General features: G+C 42.0%; 1 protein-coding gene across 1 annotated transcript in view; it reads left to right on the top strand.

The window, feature by feature from the left end:
• The first annotated feature begins 3884 nt into the window (after positions 1–3884).
• The window catches only part of kif1ca (kinesin family member 1C, a), a 33529-nt gene continuing 19755 nt past the window's right edge, over positions 3885–17658 (top strand). The window contains exon 1 of the mRNA XM_063469763.1: positions 3885–4467. The gene's annotated coding sequence lies outside the window, so the exon portion shown is untranslated. The remainder of the gene's footprint in view (positions 4468–17658) is intronic.

Genomic DNA, 17658 nt, shown 5'->3' on the forward strand with positions numbered 1-17658 from the left:
ATCAGCTGTATACGTGCTTAAATGCTGCAATGTTAATATGTGCCATCAAATAAACACAAATACAAAGCTATATGAGTCTCTGTGGTGGGTCTGAGGTTGGAAAACAGCAACAAAAATGAGGGGAAAAAACAGTAAAACCTTTTAAAATATAGTTTAAAGTTCGTGTAATGATAATAATGATAATATTTGTGCTATCGGGAGTGGACCACCACATGTCCCAGTGGATACTGGACTACCTCACAGAACGTCCACAGTATGTGAGGTCACAGGGCTGTGTCTCTGACACGCTGGTCTGCAGTACAGGGGCCCCACAGGGAACTGTGCTGGCACCGTTCCTCTTCACCCTCTACACTGCAGACTTCTCCATCAACTCCCCACGCTGCCACCTACAGAAGTTCTCTGACGACTCTGCCATAGTCGGCCTCATCACAGGTGAGGACGACTCAGAGTACAGACAGTGGACTCTGGACTTTGTGGACTGGTGCCAGCAGAACCACCTGCTGATCAACGCTGGGAAAACCAAGGAGTTGGTGGTGGACTTCCGGAGACGCAGACCCACCACACTGACACCGGTGAACATCCAGGGAGTGGACATTGAGATAGTGAACACCCAGGTACCTGGGTGTTCACCTGAATAATAAACTGGACTGGAGCCACAACACTGATGCTCTTTACAGGAAGGGTCAGAGCAGACTCTACCTGCTGAGGCGGCTGAGGTCATTTGGAGTCCAGGGAGCGCTTTTAAAGACCTTCTATGACTCTGTGGTGGCATCTGTCATTTTTTACAGTGTGGTATGTTGGAGCAGCGGTTTATCGGCAGCTGAAAGGAAGAGGTTGGATAAACTCATCAGGAAGGCCAGCTCTGTTTTGGGATGCACCCTGGACCCAGTGCAGGTGGTGGGAGACAGAAGGACTCTGGCCAAAATAACATCTCTGATGGACAGAGTCTCCCACCCCATGCATGTAAATGTTGCTGAACTGCAGAGCTCCTTCAGTGACAGACTGCTGCATCCTAGATGCATGAAGGAGCGTTTCCGCAGGTCCTTCCTCCCTGCAGCTGTCAGACTGTACAATCAGAACTGCTCCCAACAAACATAGATGTTTACATCTGCGCTGTAACTGCAACAATTTAATCAACCGATTCGCACTACAACCTGGTTTGCCTCTTATTTGTAGTTATTTTTATTTAATTTAATAACTGTACAATACTCTGTATATAGTAACCATTGTGCTTAATGTAAATATTTAAGAAAAATTGTGTATGTTTCTGTTCTGTGTCCTGTGTACTGTTTGTTTGTATATGTGTCTTTTTGGCTGCTGTTACAACCAAATTTCCCCTTGTGGGACAGTTAAAGGATTATTCTATTCTATTCTATTCTATTCTATTCTATTCTATTTCACTTTGTGAAAATGTTAGGGGCCAGATTTTGTTTTTGTTTTGAGCAAATGCATGATTTTTTTCACATAAAGAATAGTTGAAACAGGACTCTAAGGAGCAATTCTGAAATACTTGCACTGAGGAAGTGGCCATGAATTGGATTTTGATTTAAGCCATTTGAGTCTGGCTTCCTGTGATCATTAGGATTTTTAATAAAAGTCTTTTTGCTCAGGTTCCTTTTGTCTTGTGTTAAATGAAGAGCACTTATTTACTTTCCAGAGATGCATTTGCACCCCATCCTAACAATTCACTCACTGTTTAGTTCAGCTGCAGCCACAAACATCTAGAACATCTCAAACCTCCAGGTCCATGTGCTTTTTTATATCAATAAGAACAAAATTTAATATGTCATATCTGAGGCCATTTTTAAATAATGTAATTATATAATTTAACAAATAATTTAATTTAAATTAAATAATTTTAACCCCTCATTATAAAACATGAAATCCAGAGAGTAGGAGTTCTATAAAGTTTCATGTTTTGATTTTGATTTTGACTGCCTATCAGTAGTGATGCAGACACTGTGCTGTAATGTTTAGTGGTGTCCAGCAGAGGGCGCAGCAGCTGTGGGGATTTTCCCTTTAACTCGGCAAAGTGTTGACCTTTAACCTCTGAGCTCCACCTCAAATTTATGACATCACAGGACAATCCCAGACCTTCCTGAAGGAGGCAAAGTGTGGACCAATCCACTTTCAGCTATGCTATGAGTCACAAGGAGGTCAAAGGTCAGGTACAATCACCAGCATGTTGACAGAAACTCTGTAATGAATATGTGTGTGTGTGTGTCTGTTTCCTGACTTCCAGGTGTTTCCTGACTCCACCTTCTCTTGTTTTATAGACACACACACACTCGAGCTCGTACTGCTATCTTTGTGAGGACCCTCCCTGACACAATAGAGTCACATGTCCTTGAAAACCAGGACTGACCCCTCCAGAAGTCCTTTAAAGGTCCCAAAGGAGGACTGCCCACAGTCCTCACAAAGACAGAGAAACAATAGACACACAAAGTAGTTTTTTGTTTTTTTCACTTCAGAGGACGTCACACAACTTCCAACCTTTCCCGGGACTCCCACCCTAAAGTCCTCACCCAGAAACGGAATAACCTGTCTTATGGGGATGTGCTTTTTGTCCGTTAAAGGAAGTCAAGTCGCCACAGCATGACTGTGTAAACAGCATAAAACACACACAGGCACACTTGTGATGTTTTACCTTAAACACACGCATACAGAAAGACACAAGATAAGAACGTGTTTACCCATCAAACAGAGAAGCTAATTTACTTTAATCACACTGTGGTGCTGTTCAGTTTTAAGCACTACACAGAGATGTATTTCTCTGCCCATTAACATAAATACAGTCCTGTATTTTTCAGATTTTTCCAGTTGTTAAGGATAGCTGAATTAACTATCAGTAGCTCCTGTGTGCAGTAAACCCATGAATGTGCACACGGCTCCCACTACTATACTCTGAAACTGAAAACTGACAGATTCTTAATGAAGTTCTGCAACATCTGCTGAATCTAATGTAATTTATGATTTTTTATTATAGTGGAGCGATGGTTTCTGTAAAAAATGAAGATCACATCGATCTTATCTTTGCTGGAGGCATGATGATGCACGTTTCCCACAAACACTAATATTTGACATCTCTCTGTTCAAGTGTGGCTGGAATTTACTATCTCGATTAAAATGATAAGAGAGCAGTTTTCCTACAGTCTCTGAAGCGCTGCTCAGAAGTCCCTCTTAGATTGAATCACTCAGTTTGGATTGCATCAGTTCTAACAGCTGATCAACCGTCAGGTTGACTGTGGTCTGGGAAACAGACGGACTGCTCCTTTAACTCCTCCACCATCAGGGGACGACATGGCGCCGGAGATCGTCTCGGAGTAAGATGATTCACTCCACCAGTCCTTCAGTTAGCGATCCTGTAGAGTTTATTACCGGCTCATGCTTGTAAGTTCCCCACTGATCCCAGAGCAAGTCACCACTGTCACAGCAGCACTGGACGAGTTTCAGCTCTTAATTAAAAAAAACATATATATTTTTTTAAATTTCCTAGTTCAAGTTACTATAAATTTTGAATTATGTGCGTTATTTATTAAACATAAAGGTTTTTAGTTGAACACAAAGAGAAGCATGTTTAAAATTACATGGAAACACTGGCATGACGTGTTCAACCATAATGTAGCTCCTTGTTCCGGTTCTCATGTTGCTTATGAGCATCTTTAATGATGAACGCTTTTACTAGTTTTTTCATCAGTGGTGGTAAAAGTGACACTTTGTTACAGTTTTGTTACAAACTCCCGCGCGGACAGCTACAATGTAACTAAAAGTATCATTAGTCACGTGTGCGAGCAGAGTGAGACCTCTGTCCGTCTGTCTGTCTGTCTGTGAGCGTCCCAGCTCCGTCACGGGGACGCGCCCGCACTCACACGCACTCACCCGCCGCGCGGCCAGGCCACCGGCCAGCCTCTCCGCCTCTCTCCCCTTCTCTTCTCTCTCCTTTTCCTCCATTTTTCCGTTCAAACTCTCCGCTCACTCCCGGCTCGCCGCTCGAGGCCCGCTCCACGCGGACAGGAGCGCGAGGAGGCGGACCGACCACCGGATTAGCAACTTTTCAGCGACGGGCTGTCCCGGAGCTGCCGTGATTCACCGCCCCAGCAGCCAGCGGCGGGCCTCAACTTTCCCCAGCCTGGGCTCACCGGACGGTGACGTCAGCCCGGAGAAAAGTTGAGCTCGAGGCGCCGGTGCTGCCGTTATTCCTTGGAGCAGCTCCGGTTAGTGTACGCTGGAACTTTTCTGTGAGGCAGCAGCGCCCCCACCCAAATCCCTCCACCCCCACCCTCTCTGCCCGGCTGTCCCGGTACCGACAGGCCCGCACCGGGACCGGAACCAAGAGAGGCTGCTGCCCCGCGTGCCTTTGTTTGTTTATTTGTTTGATTTTGTTTACTGAAGGCGGACATGGAGAGAGAGTGAGCGGAGCATCGTGTGGCTTCCACGAGACTCACGGTTTCCTCCGGTCCTGTACAGGTGAGTCATCTCCGGTAACGGGATCCAATCAGAGCGGAGCACGCGCATACGTAGTTATTAATGCTGTTATTATGACTGAGGTACTTTTACTGCACTTTTCCACCTTTACGTGTTATTAATTCATTTGAGCCTTAATTTCTCTTTTCATGTATTCATATTTTCATTCATTTATCGTTTTTATTCATTTGGAAAACAGATTCGGATAGTTTAGAAGTTCAATTTTACAGTAAATAAAAGTTTTGAAACTTAAGAACAGTAAATACAAATAAACAACCTGTGGATTTATTCATTTCAACTCATTTTTTATTCATAATTTAAAGTGTGAGGGGTTTGCTGCCCCGCATGTTAAATATCTGAGTTGTTCTAAATGTATTTTTCATTATTTTGAGCACAAATGTCACCATTTTTTTCAAGCACAATCCTGTAAAGAATGCAAATCTCTGCGGATTTATGCATCTGAAAAGGAAGACCTGCTGATTTATTTCCTCTTGTTTTATTATAAAGTGAATAATGAGGCTGGAGCTAAGACTAAATGAGATGCATCACCTTGAAAGCGGCACCATGTCTCAGAGTTAAAGCTGCCCGCTGATAATGAAAATGATAATAGTTTGCAGCAGTGCTCTGTGAAGGTCAGCCTGTGATAATCAGTGTCATGTTTTTTGGTATTCTTGGTATTCTCAGCTAATCTGCTGTTTTATTGCTAAATGTTAGTTGCAGCTCCATCTGTGCTAAAGAACATTTTCATTATTGATTAATCTGCAGATTATTTTCACGGTTAGCCGTCTTGTCTGAATCAGATAAAGATTATCAGAAGACACAAAGTCTGTGATGTCAGCAGGGATTGATACAAAATATTAAACATTATTTCATCAAATTATAAAGAAAACTAAACTAAATCTACTTTAAACACATTTTCATTCATCAGAACCGAAGCCTGTATATAAAAGATGGACACAGCCACTGCGACATCACCCACTGGTTTCTGGATCCAGAAGTGATGTCTGTCACTAGAACATATGCACCAACTTTTTCTAAATATTGGCAAAGCGGGTTTCTTCCTGTTCCTGCATTTCACAATAAAAGCCCTCAGATGCATTCCAGCACATTTACACTCACCTAATTGGTCGCTTTGTGCACAGTGATGTGACCACAGCTTTATACCAGTTACATAAGTGCTGAAAAATCAGTGACTCTTGGGGTTTGTATTTGTGTTAGAACATATTAAAATAATAATAATTGGCACATTTAGATCAAAGTGAATAAAAACCCCCCAGATCTTTAAACTGGTACTTGTGCATTACGTGAGTTTACATTAAGGTAATTTACATTAGCACAATGCCTCTGTGCATGCATGTGCATCGACACAAACATAGAGACGATAGCTTATTTTATACGTTCGCTTCTCAGAAACAAGAGAAACAAGGAAAGCTTGATAACTCTGAACTGAGATCCTGAACTGGTCGTTTGCTACAAATAGGGCTGCCACAAACGATTATTTTGATAGTCGACTAGTCACCGATTATTTTTGCAATTAGTCGACTAATCAGATCGTGCATCCATTGGACGTAAAACGTACAGCTTATTGCACCAGCATGCATTTGCTCTTATATAACTATCATTAGCTTACAGCTTTAAGTGTTTCAAGTATGTGCTAACTAAAAATAAAGAGAAGATGATAGTTTATTAAATTTTAATGAAATTTGCAGATTGTTTCGGTGAAGTTTAATAAACTCCTTGCTATCTAAAATTTAACAGGACACCGGAGTATATTCTCGATCATCTCACACTTCTGATAATCAGGTGTCTGCTTGACGTTTATTCAGCCGTGTAAAAACTATAACTTTAATCTCAGCCAAACCGATTTACTCAGGAACAAATAAAATACTAAAAAAAAGCCAAACAATAACATTTTTAAGTTATCTAAGTGACTTATATATGTTTAACCTGAGTAGCGAAAGACGGCGGTGGGTTTGAAAACGATTTGCCGGGAGTCTGTGTTCTCACGGGCTCTAGTGAGCCTTGCCCCCGGCTAGCTATCGAGCTAGTGGGTAACAGACGTGTCCAAAAACGTCGGAGCGCTTTTGAAAATATGTGGTGTCTTGATAAACTGAGCAGATATTTGAGGTTTATACAGCTACATTCTCGCCTGAAAACATGTTAAATGTTTATTTTGTGACCCAGAATGAATAATAAGAGTAATATTAAAACTAACTAGCTGCCGCCATTGTTGACAACTGAGCTGGGCCGCGCTATGAATTCTGGGACAGAGCTACTTCTTCTTCTTCGGGGTTTAACGGCAGCTGGCATCCTTGTACATGCAGTGCTGCCATCTTCTGTTTCAGTCCGTTATTACACTCTTAAATCCTGCGTCTTTTGTGATCTTACAAAGCTTCAAACGACGCGTCGACTATTAAATCAGTCGTCGACTATTTTGATAGTCGACGTAATCGTGACTAGTCGACTAATCGTGGCAGCCCTAGCTACAAATCACTAAAGATACAGCTCATGTGACTCACACTCTGTGCAGGTATTTACTTTGTATACACAGATTAAAATTGTCTAATGTTTATCATACAGTGTAAAGCAGTTTCTCTGGGAATACATCTTTGTTTTAACGTGTTTTATTAACACAAACTAACAATGTTAACATTTGTCAGGCCTTTGTTTACTGTATCTACATCAGCCTGAGGGAGAAAAACGTTGCCCTCATCTGCTTTTGTCAGTCCTTCATGTTCATTTGTGATTAGTCAGTTACTGAGTCAGTTTCCAAACAGCCGCTAATATAATGTTTCTGCATTGAGAAATCACAGCTGAGGCTCGTGTTTCCAGTTTCTCTGTGCGCTCAGTCCTGCGCCGAGATGATCGAAGTGATCAGTCGGGGCTGTTTGCGTGCTTTCAAGTGCATTTCTTAGCTTTTATTTTGAAACTCGTGTTTACTAAACTGCCAACAAACCGGCTCTTTCAAAGAACTGCTGTTATCTCAGCCTCAGGTTGTTTACTCACCGTTACATCAATGTCATAGCTGTTCATGTGACCATAAGTATGTGGACGAATGGACTTACTTCATCCCAGAAGCACGAGCGTTAATCTGCTCATTGTTTACAGATGTAGTCGGCTTAAATCCTGCCATTACCTGCTGAACCTTGCCCTCAGCATGAGCACAGGTGTGTCCACATACTTCTGGCCCCGCAGAGTTCAGCATATTGAGACTCTCCTCTGCCGCTGCTCATGTCTGCCTTACTAAAGTTAGCCCAGGAGGCTAAAGCATTTCTCAGCTGGCATCTGAGCTATCTGTGTGTATGTGTGTGCGTGTGTGTATTTTTAGTTGCATGCTGTTTGAATTCTGCTCTGACGTTATTGGGTAACGCCACAAAACCTTAAACAAACCGTCTCCTCGTCATGTCAGAGTGTGGATATCTATCTTTGTTTCAGGTTTAAATGAAATAAGAACTATTCACTGGTCCTCACTGTCTGAGAGAGGAAGTATACACATGTCAGCGGCTGGGTGGTGCTTCTCACCCATAGACTGTAGATAAAAGATGGATGTAGTTGTATGTATTCAACCTAATAGGTCAAATGTTGTTTTTCGAGGACTTCATCTGAGCTTTTTTATCCTTTGCTGTCTTGGTGTTTGATGACTGAGGGGAGGACCTGATGGAGAAACTGGTGACTTGTCAGTTCTAAGATCCCCCACCCTAAATCTTCACTCCTTTCCTTCACACCTCTGTCATCCTGTTTGGCTCAAACCAACGACTAAGACCATAAACTCAACAGAAATGTTCGTGGAGCTCAGGGTTCCCTCACTTTATATATTTAAAGTTAGTTTAATTAAAAATAATCTGTCTTTCAAAAAAACCCAACAGTTTTTCCAAAGTCTGTGGGTAGTTGTGTAAAATAATCGTGACCGAAGATGATGTTTAATATGATTTTGGCCTCCACAGACTGTATATAAAAGATGGATGCAGGGATTTGATCAAAAGACTATTTTCAAAATAAATAGGTTATTTTCAAAATAAAAGCCTCAGGATATTGGAATTGAACGGAAAGGGTTCTTTAAACTCCAATCATCAAACAATACTTGGATGCTATAATGCTGTGGAATTTCAAAATAAAAGGCCTCTGGTAGCTATAGGAATTTATGGGTATGTTTTAAGAGACCAATTTTAAAAAAATAAAAGCATGTTGTTTATGTCTTTTCGTCATTTCAAGTTTTTTTGATTAACTTCTCAACCACTGTCTCCATTCAGGTTTTGTAATCAAACTATTTACCTCCAGCTTTTCAGCTGAAAGCTGCAGACCGAGTCTGGCCGTAACAACAGTCTGACTGCAATTTCTCCAGAAATTATACAGTATAGTTTTTTTTTTTCCCCTGACCAAGAACTTACATCCATCTTTTGTTGACAGCACATTTCAGTGTTTCCTAACAAAGAAAGAAGAAAGCAAAATTAAACTAGCTTTTTTAAAAAGTTTTTGTGACCCCAAACATTCCCTCGCTGAGTTGTCTTACTGTTAACCATTTCCTGAAAACAGCAGAAAGCTTTCAGGGAACATTTGATAATTCTTCTTTGTGGGTTTGCAGTCAGACAATTGAAATCATTCCTGAAAGCTTCAGATCACAGTCAGAGTGAAGCTCATTAGTCACCAAATATACGATACATAGAAACTGGGAGGAGTGACTGGGAAACCGGAGACTGCAGGTGGATGCTGGGGCGGAGGAGGGGTTAAAAAAAGCAGTAGGATCTGCCTAACCTGCAGATCCTGCAGGTTACACCGACTCGGGTGTTTGGTGGAGAGGGAGGAGCTGTCTGTGCAAACAGATGTTTGTAATGTGGATGGTGAAAGAAATGAGCTGAAGCACTGACTATGAGCACATGCAGAGCTTATTTCCGTAATGCAGTCTTCTAGGAAACATGCTGGATTGCCAAATAGTCGTTCCATGCATGTATGAGTGCTGTAGTGCAAGAGTTGAAACATCACTGGTGTTTTCAGAGCTCTGAGGCTCAATATGAGGCCTGCATACCAATGGTGGCCCCGCCAAACATCCACATTATGTAAAGCAGCACAACATGAGACTGATGGAGAGTCTCTCTTCAGGTAAAGTTCTTTTGTTTGAGCCCTCAGCAGACTAAACCTTCCTAACATAAACAAATTCATGTGGCGTTAAGAAATACCGCCTCACTCATGGTGACACCATCAATCAGTACAAAGCTGACAGCTACCAGCCTGAGCCAGCATTATTGTCTGAGCAGACATTAATCATACGCACACGGCATCCTAAAACTGGCACTCATTCAACATTTTTGCAGCAGAGCGTCACTGCTGCTGGTTTCTGATGGAAACAAATACGGCTGCAGCGGATTGTGGAGGTGATCGGAGATCAAGCATGAGCCTGACTGCAGAGCGGTAAAGTTCAGCCTCCTCCTGCCCACCTGTATTTACAGGTTTCCTGCTTCTTCTCTTAAATCTCTAATTTTGTTATCCAGCAGGTGTTCCCAGGTAATCCGATTACTGATAAGGACCACAGAGAAGAGAAAAGCTCTTTTATGAAGACTGAACAGTGAAACACCATTTAGATGTTTCCTTATTCATACAAAGAGGAGAAAGTTTGAGGAAAAGAAAGAAAACTAATGATTGCTGAAGCTTAATTTGACTTGATGACTTTTAGTCTGACCGGATGGAAAAAATGATGCTTCAGTTATGATGTTTGGACTTGTTTTTCCTCTGAACAGACATCAAACTGCAACCTGACAAACAGGACAGGAAGTTTGCTGCAATTAGTTAATGACTTTATTTGGTTTGTCCCATTTCCTGTTTTGTCTTCTTCTGTCTGAGGCTGTTGAAAGCTGGAGTCTTTAACTACAAATGTTGTTGTGTACATATCATGCCGGGCTGCTCCGCTGCTCCATTTTAAACTTAAAGTGAAACTTTGAAACCAAACTGTTCCCGGATGGCTGAACTGGTTTCAGCTTCATCTTTCTGTCACTCCGGCTCAAGCTGACCTGCCACAACCTGTCGGGGAGTGAGTCTGGGGCTTTTAGAGAGAGGGCTGGTTTTATAACGTGAGACCAAAGGAGAAAAGTTTGCAAAAAAGGAATGCAAGCATTAAAAGCTTTCTTTGGATTGTCTTGTTTTTATAGTCATTAGAAGCCAGTGGTTCTATATTTAGAGTCAGAGTAAAAGGACCTGCTGTTTGGATTCAGCTCCTCAAACATCAGGACTCAGTGCTGTTCTCTCTCATCTACAGGATTTATGCATTTGGGTTTATGTTGGTCCAACAAATAAAGCCATGTCAATAGATGCCCTTTAGTTTAGTGCAGCTTTTTGAAAGTGTTTGAGGCCTGATGGAAGACGGAAGTCATTGACTAGTACTGACTGTAAACTGATGTATTCATGACCAGCTAAAATCATAGACAGTTATAAACGATGCCAAAGCTACCATGTTGGTTTGTTGGAGTCGGAGCTGATCGTATTTGGTTGAGACGGTGGTCATCAGCCATCTTTGTTATCAGTCAGTATCACGGCTGCTACTTAGTGTTAACTAGCATCCATCCATCCGGTTCAGGGGTCAGGGGAGCACTGTAGCCTATCCCAGCAGTCATAAGGGAGAGGCAGGCTGTGTTGAGGCAATTTCACCTAACAATACCGGAGCTCAGAGTCTTGGACAGCTTGTGCAAAGATCATTGTTTATTCTGTAAAGTTGGAAATCGCAACATGGAAGTCTATGGGGACTGAGTCACTTTTTGGAGACTGCCTCAAGTGGCCGCTAAAGAAACTGCAACTTCGTTTTCCTGCTCTTGGGGGGTTTGATGAGTCTGACTGTGTGGAAGTGTGAGGCTTTCATTATCCATGCTGAGTCTGCACCGCTAATATCTCCCACTGCACTGAAAGCAGCACGGGGTTCCAGGTCATGTGACCAGGATGTAAAGCCAGCTCTGATCAAACAGTGTAAAAAGTTCTGTGCAAACTGGGCGTCGAGTGCAGCCGATGGCTATCTTTAGCTGTCTGTGTGTATATGTTACCATAGGAAGTGTGTGTGTGCGGTATGAAGACCATTCATTATCACATTCCTCCACAGAGGCCAGCACATGGGAGCGGAGCTGTGGGAGTTTGAACACATGACTGTCAGATGGTGATGATGTCTTTACAGCAGATCAATAATCAACCCGTGAGATGTTTTTCTCTGCAGGATGATCCCACAGAAAACTGAACGGTGTCCTTTAATCTGTGGAGTTTTTTATGGAAACAGTGTTTATGAATAAACTTCAGTAGAGTGAAGAAATCCACACTATTCCAATTTACTCAGGGTTTAATGTCTGAAGTTAAACGAGCATTGATCTGCTTTAGAGCCACAGAAAACAGCCACTCTTTGCTTGTGCAGAAGTCGCCTGAGAATCTGTCAGTTTTTAAGTTTTCTTCAGTGTCACATTAATAAAGTGAACTGTGTCCGAACATTTATGATTTCACTGCATAGAAGTGCTGTTCAGGCCTCATTTGGCTTTGTTTAAAGTGGTTATTTGGATCATTTCTGTCCTGCTTTACATGAACACGTGTTTAGTTACAGGCTAAAGTTTGCATTTATCCATCATTCAGTGATCTGAGGAGACTGTGCACGGTGGAAGGAGTTTGTTTCCTGTATGCGGAGCTGTCGTGTTGTCTCAGGGTGTCACAGCGATGTTGCAGCTGTGACAAACAGAAAAATGTGTTTGTGCAGGTCCTCATTTAAAGGACTACAAAGTCTGAATCAGGATGTTGGAGGGGTCAAAGTGTATTGACAGCAAGGTTTACCTATGATGTGACGTCAGGGGAGAGCTGGCCTCCTGAGAGTCCCCTGCTTGGATGAATTTCTCCAGTTACCAGGTTCGCTGCTCGTTCTACTCTTTCCATCACTCTTTGTTGGCCTGAGCTCCACTCCTGCGAGTCCATCCATAATCATCAGGCTGTTTTCTAAATAAAGGTCTAAGAAAACCCCTACCGTCATCCTTTAGATGTTTTTGAGGGAACTGATGACAGCAGGGACCTGAAATGTTGCATGTTTCCCACTAAAAAGTGAATTTCTCCTCTGGAAGATTTTCAGGCACCCCTGTGAAGGTTATGTTGGAAGCCTTTGACCCAAATATTATTCTGGAGTTCTACTTGCGGTCAGATTGGACTTTTTGAACTAAAAGTTTTATGTCTTGAACTTGTTGACCAAAGGCTCACTTTTACTCACCTTTAAGTCCCACTCACACTGACCTCATAGTAACCACCTGTTGCTAGGGGAAAATGTGCATGCCCCAGCTGTGTGTGTTGCTGATGAGTCTCCAGGCTTGTGTGACTTTGGCCTTACTCGACCTGCAGCACACAGCGAGTTTACTGACTGTGTTTACAGACGACTGCTCTTTTTATTGATTTCTCTTGCTGACCGTCCTTTCCCTTATGTTCTCGCTGTTGTTCAGAAAGCCGAGTCTCTCTAAGGTTAGCTGGGGAGCGCGCAGGTAGCGTGAGCAGGTAAACATGAGCGAGCGCGGGACTTTTCCAGTTTCCCATCAGTCGCTTGAACTCGTGTTATTGGTGAAGTCGTGTTTATATCTGCAGATGCAGTTTCGTGTTTCAGGCTGAGATGGTTATCGTCACATGACGCCATCAGAGAGGCATCTGATCGCCTCACGTTCGTCCTCCTTTCTTTACTACCTTTGTGTGAAAACTTGTCTTTGAGTCTGAGCTGCTGCTTCAGTGCAGAGAGAGACAGATGTTGAGCCTGAGACGGATTCTCTGCAAGACTGCGGCTGCCTCTGTTTCCAGGCTCCTGCTCATGTGGTGTGACTCTGTGTGTGTGTGTTGTGTAATTTCTGTCTGAGTGCGCTCTGTCTCTGTCTGAGAGGTAGCTGATTGGCTGGCAGATGATCCAGCTGGTTTAGCTGTGAGATTAAAGGCGAGAGCCGCAACAACGAGCATGGCTGGATGTTTTTTCCCGTGAAGCTGGAAACCCTCTTTGTTTCCCTGCATGTTTAAACAGCTGGTTAGTCTGTCCAACAGCAGCTCGACTAGCTGGGCCTGTTCCACTGCAACACTCTGAATCACCCCCTCTGTGTGTGTGTGTGTGTGTGTGTGTGTGTGTGTGTGTGTGTGTCTGTCTGTCAGTGTGTGTGCTGGGATGCCTGTGGCGTGAAGTCAGCGTTTCTGCCGGGCTCTATGGTATGAAGGCTGCTTGCTCACCTAGACACACACACACACACACACACACACACACACACACACACACACACACACAATAAGATTAGAGCACAATCCAGTATCTGTGTCCACCATCTTGTCTCTGTGTTAGCAGAGTAAACACACACACTGCAGTTGCTGGTCTGTGTGCATGCTGCATTCACTGTACCCTTACAGCAAAGAACATTTACACTCATTAGCAGTTCAGTTTAAGTCATTAAAGTTTAAAATAACTCACATCTGTTCACATCTGTCTGTGATCAGCTGTTGGTAGAGGAGAAACCACGATAGATCAACAATAATCTTTGAAATAATTAATTATTAATGGTGCTGATAGGCACGAAATATGTACATTAAAAATGTCAAACAAATATTATCGCTGGAAATTTTAAATAATGAAGAATGAAATAAAGTATTAGGAAAATAATACCAGATATTACTGTTTAAAAAAAGGGCAAAAAAAATGTATGGGAAAAACAAAAAATTATTACAAATATTGAAAAATATCTTGAAAATTAATAATTTAATGTCACAAGAAATGTCAGAGCAGTCTATGAAATGTTAAGAAAATGTAAATAATGTGTCTTAAACAGGGGGAAAAAAGGATGTTTTAACAAGGTAATTATGGAAATTTCCTATAAATAAAAAGTTAATGTAAAAAATGAGTTTTTTAAATTGTGAAAATTGGAAATCCCTTAAAATTTCTTATATTATTTTTTAATATTAAAATTTAATTATTTTATTGAAATATTGATTTACAATTTCAATACATTTAAAAATAGAAAACTTAAAAAAAATTGCTTCATATAAAAGGTTGTAAAACACATTAAAAACGTTTGCAAAAACAGAAAAATCATAAAGTATAACATAAAATCATTTAATTGTAGGGTTGCATGTAGGGTGCAGGGTTAAAAAGTATTTAAAGGTTTAATACGAAGTCAGAAGCAGAGGTACTGAGATGCTTTGGCTCACTGAGCTGCAGATGTTGATGTAGCTGTGTGGAAATGTGCAGCGAGACTCTGACGGTGCTGATCAGAGCGATGATGTCACAGTGTGTGTGAAGAGCTGTCACCACGATTTGAGGTCCACTGCCCGCGTTTGTAAATGGTGTCTGGATTTGTGATGCTTGAGGAAACTGGTGATGTTTTATATTAATAATGATCACATTACTCAAACATAAAAACCTGTAAAACTTGATCTGCTCTCACACAGAGTTAAATAAAACTGGCTTCAGACTGAGCCTGAATAAAAACAGTCCAGCCTGAAAGGAGCTTGTTTGAGCTTTATTAGTCGTTTTCCTGCCACCTGTGTTTAAATAAATGACACAACAGTAGCTTTCATAATGTTGAGCTGCTCTGTGACATTCATTTGTGTTTAGTGTTAAACATTCCTACGTGTTTGCAGGTTCCACCATTTGAAATAACAGTTTCATAAATATGTTTTTAGATATTTTTTTTTATCATTTTCATCGCTTCATATTTCCTCTCTTATTCAGGACTGATTACATCATTTCTGAGCATTTAACCAGTGCAGGCAGCAGATAAATATCAGCCACAGGCGTCAGTGGATGTTATCGCTGGCATTTCTAATAACTGATGAGCATTAAAGTTTGTGAAATATGAAAGGGGGACAAATGTGTGGGGGTTTCCATGTTTTAAAATTCGTGTCAGCAGAAAGAATAACAAACGCGATCGTAGTGACGACTGATTTGTTGTTTGTTATATTTCACACAAGGAGAGAGAAGAAAAAGTGAAACGATGTGCTGTTGTTGTTGCTCTTTCATGCCCTCCTGTTGTCGCTGTGAAGAACTTGCTGCCAGCTTTGCTTTCAGTATCTCCGGGTTTGATCGGAGAAGCGTCACATCTGTGCTATGAGATTAAAGGCTGAGATGGAAATGAAATCAAAACCGCAGCAGATCAAATTTACAGCAGGAATGTCAAACAAACTTGAAGTAAAACCGTCCGTTGGTCCTCGGAGTCGCGCTCTGGTTTCATCAGTCTCACTTCACTGAGACGTCACACAAAGATGATTCGCTGCTGCTTTGGTTTAAACACGTGTGACGCTTCATTGCAGCCAGCAAAGGCAAAAGTCATGTGACTTTGTTTGTTGCTTCATTTGTTTCTCTTTGCATGAGCATCCCCATAGTGACATCTCACTCAATCGCAGAGGAAACAAACTAACCTGATCTGAGACAGGACGTCACAAAGACCCAACAGACCCAACAATCGATCCCCCGATTCCTGCGCTCCACACTCACGCTCCAACAAAGTCTTATCGTCATTAATGTCGCTCTTATAGTTTTTTATTTAATGTTGAGGAGTTTACGTGCAAGCAGGGGGAAAGGTGCGTATATCAGGGACTAGTTTTAGTGGCGGATTAATCCGTGTTTGTTTCTAAACCTGCAAACGAAGCTGTAGTGTTATGTTTCACTATTTTACTGAATCAAAAAGAGAACAAGATACAGAGTTAGGTTTACTCATTAGTAAGGCCAGGATTGTACTCAGTTGTACTTAAATGTACTTCTGAGGGTGGTTTAGTTTTTTTATTTGGATAAATTGTTCAGTAAAATCAGGAATTCGTTCACACACAAGAGTCTCCAAAGATGGAATAAATGGACTGATGTTTATAAAGAGTGCGTTTCAACTTCATTTAAGCACTCGAGGCTTGTACTTACTACAAGATTCAGTCACTTATTCATACAGACATACAAACATTTTTCTGTTTTATTCTAACATTCACACGCTCACACTCGGGTGGATGACTCTGAGACAGCTCTGGGTTCAGAAAATTGACCATGGATGGTTTGACATGCAGGTTGGAGGAGCTGCTCCACCACCTGAGCCACACCTGTTCGGCCGATGTCCATTGATGTTCACTAGTTCAGTCATTTGCTATTGTGAACGGTGCTGTTGGAGCTACCACACAGTTAGCCCTTTTATATTGTTGTAGGTGGGTGGTGAAGGGGCCTAAAATGCTCTGGTTGAAGCTGGAGTCTAATTGGAGAACAGGATGGAGGTAGAGCAGATCGTCCACTAGTTGAAAGGTTGGTGGTTCGATCCCTGGCTACTCCAGCGTGTGTGGCAAAGTGTCCTTGGGCAAAATACCGAAGCATTGGTCGCTCTCACTGTGTTTATCGAAGTGTTAATTTGAGGTTAAAAGTGCTTCGAGAAAAGCTCCTGTGTGAAAGAGACTGGTACTCAGGGCACTGAGTGCTTAACTGGATTAGAAAGCACTGTAAAACACATACTCAGAGAAACTGAACATTTTTCGGTTGACACTCTTCTTAAGCCTCAGAACAAACTAAAATGTGCTTGCTGTGGATTCGTTTGAACTCTGAACTGAACCAAAGGTCGTTTTTTCAGAGGAGATGTCCACGCTGTAGCATCACGGTGTTTCCGTGGTTAATCAGAGTGAGACGACTCCTCTACCAGAGGATCTCACACTTTACATCCACGTCAGATAATTTTATCCATAAAACAGTGAAGCGATGGAAGCATTAAGTGCTCAGGACTTCCCCGAGTCACCACACAGTCAGCTTATGTTGGAATGTCAGTCATGTGATTATTACAGACCGCCGAGGATGAAATTATAGAGCAGCCGCACACACATGCTAACACATCAACACCAGCAGATCCGACCAATCGCAAACAGGCCAATGATCGTCCCACTCTGATAGATGATTGACTGTCAGATCAATAACCTGCTCACTGTTTAACAGACCTCACACACACACACACACACACACACACACAGACACACACACACTGACTGTAACAGTATCTGATGAGGTTCCTTCCCATGAGAACCGACTGGAGTGTAAAAAGGCCCGGGGCGAGGGAGATCGGCATACACGGGCACACAAAGAGACATAAAGGTTTGGGAAAAAGAGGAACAATAAAAAGGAAAAAAGTAGGAAAACGGGTGAAAAAGAGCCTCGTGGAGACGAGGAAGAACAGGAATGTCAAGAGAGAGGAAAGAATGAAGGGAGGAGCTCAGGAG

The sequence above is a fragment of the Pelmatolapia mariae genome, linkage group LG3_W, assembly GCF_036321145.2.
Source record: "Pelmatolapia mariae isolate MD_Pm_ZW linkage group LG3_W, Pm_UMD_F_2, whole genome shotgun sequence".
NCBI lineage: Eukaryota > Metazoa > Chordata > Actinopteri > Cichliformes > Cichlidae > Pelmatolapia > Pelmatolapia mariae.